A 2765-nucleotide genomic window follows, 5' to 3' on the forward strand; every position below is an offset into this window, starting at 1 on the left:
CTTGCTGAATGAGACCCAGCATGGTTTCCGTCCAGGTAGAAGCTGCCTCACGCAGCTCTTGCAGCATTATGACTGGGTCCTGAAGCAGCTACTTGACCATTCAAATGTTGATGTGATATATCTCGACTTTGCAAAAGCCTTTGACAAAGTTGATCATGGCTTGATATATCACAAGCTGCGAAACCTTGGCATAGCTGGCAAATTAGGAGAATGGCTGCATGACTTCCTGAATGGTAGAAGTCAGACAGTTGCAGCCAATGGAGAACTATCTAGGGAAACGCAAATATTGAGCGGTGTTCCGCAATGAACTGTCTTGGGGCCACTACTGTTCATAGTGGCCCTTCTAGACATGCCCACAGTCACTCGGAGAGCCACTGTCACTAGCTACGCTGATGACACAAAACTATCTCAGGCAATAAAGAATCCTGATGATATTGTAAGCCTAGAATATGACCTAAATGCAATATATGAGTGGGTAGAGCAAAATAATATGCAGTTCAATGCGGAAAAAATTTCAAGTACTGCGCTACAAGGCCACAAGTACCTCCCAACTGGCATACACAGGACCTGAAGGTACTGCAATTCCAGAACCACAAGCAGTGAGAGACCTGGGCATCAACATGTGTAGTGATGCATCATTTCACATGCACATTGTCAAGTTGACAGCAAAGTGCAGACAGCTGGCGGGGTGGATACTGAGGACATTCCGTACAAAGGATCAAAAAGTCATGTTGACTCCATGGAAGACATTTGTCCTGAGCCGCCTAGACTATTGCTCTCAGTTGTGGTCACCACACAGTGTTAAACGGACAGCAGAACTCGAAGCAATTCAGCGGCACTGCCGGAGCCTCGTGGAGCTTTAGGTGTTTTCGCTCAATAAACACTCACAACGCCCGGTCTAGGAATCGAAACCGCGATCCTATGACCGCGAGTCCGCTGCCCTAACCACTGGGCCATTGCGCCTCCACAGTAAGAACCATATAAACTCTGCAAAAACCAAAACTGAAACTATTCAAACAACAATTTAAACCTTTCTGTTAATTAAAACCTTTCCGAATTCTACAGAATAATACAAGAACAATTCTCAGTTAATGTGGGGAGCTACAGTCCTGGGTGAAGAAGAGTTCGAAATCCTCTGCCTGACATCTTGAATATCGCCATGCGTTCATAGCCCTCTGCCTGTCGAGCAATGGGATTGTGTTGTTGAAGAATTCGGACTATCCCCAAGTGACTAAAGATCGACTGTCTCATCTTAAGCAACAAGGAACTGTGAGTGGTTGGTAGCTCGTCTTGGTAGCATTTCACTGTATATATACGTATATAAATAGTGGCTATGAGGATCACCTCATAGTCATTACTTTCCCCTCGGTGTAGCCGCAACTGTCAGGGTTCAATTACGAGTTAACTAGTTTATGTTATGACAATCTCTCTGATTATACCTGGTAGAGATTCTCTCCCAGTTGGCAATAACGTGGTTAATGTCCTTAGTCTTGGTTTTGCAATGCCAAAAGTTGATGCCAACGTTTCCTGCATATATTGGAGTGGAATCTTTTGATTTTGAATTGCATGGATGCAACCTTTGAAGTGGAATGCTATATACTTTTCGGAACTCCATGTGAAGCTGTTGATATGATCAATCCCTTCTATGGTTTGTGTTTAAGTGCCTAACGCATGCACTATCTTCTCAGCAAAACGAAGAATAGCCTCCTCGAGGACCGTAAGAAGATTGATCAAACCAGCTATTCTCCGACTCCAAGAAGAAATTGCCACTCCAATACCCATCTACCTATCTACAGTTGAGGAACAGGATTGTGTTCGTCAAATTAGTAAGCAAGATATACTAAATATCCAAAGAAAAGTAGAACTTATCGAAAAACAACAGGAGAATTTGCTATAATAGTATAGGTAGTTGCAGGCCTTACATAGCATTAGATACATATAGAATTAAAATTTTAAATTTATTCTTGTTGTCATTATCAATTATTTATTTTTACCGCAGTTAATAATAACAATAATAATATCTACATAGGTATTCACTTCTGAATATTTACTCTTTATTGATATATTTACACTGAAGTTGTTCTGATTTTGGCGCAAAGCAATTCAGAACGCCGGCGGACTTCAACGGGGTGAGTTAAAGGATTTTTCAGATTGCAAAATTTGCTGATGGTGGTTAAGGCTTTTAGCCAGAACTAGAAACCATGATCCGAGTATATCGAAATACCAAAGTATTTAGCATTCAGCTGTATTTGGTATGTTAAAATTGTTTAACCAGTTCGCTCGCTTACAGTTGTTTATGTTGAATTTTTCAGTGTTATTGGTGGTTTAATTGAGGGTTTAGCTCCTCTTTCTAGCAGGTAGACACCTTGTGTGCCCTTTTGACAACTATGAATTTTAAACTTTAATTCTATAGCTATCTCATATTATATTGTTGTTGTTGTTGTTGTTATTAGCAACTATTTATATTCTCCGCAGATGATAATAATAATACCAACAATATGAATACTCACTTCTGAATGTTTACTTTATATATATATATATATATATATATATATGTGTGTGTGTGTGTGTGTGTGTGTGTGTGTGTGTGTATAGTAAATCCCCAAAAGAACAAACACAAAAACAACGAGAGGACGTGGTACATGTACTCTATTAGCAGATGCTCAGGAAATGAAAGCAAGATAGTTTATACGTATATGTATGTATGTATGCATGTATGTATGTATGCACGTATGTATATGTATATATGTATATATGTATATATA

This window comes from Octopus bimaculoides, chromosome 29, assembly GCF_001194135.2.
Source record: "Octopus bimaculoides isolate UCB-OBI-ISO-001 chromosome 29, ASM119413v2, whole genome shotgun sequence".
Taxonomy (NCBI): Eukaryota; Metazoa; Mollusca; class Cephalopoda; order Octopoda; family Octopodidae; genus Octopus; species Octopus bimaculoides.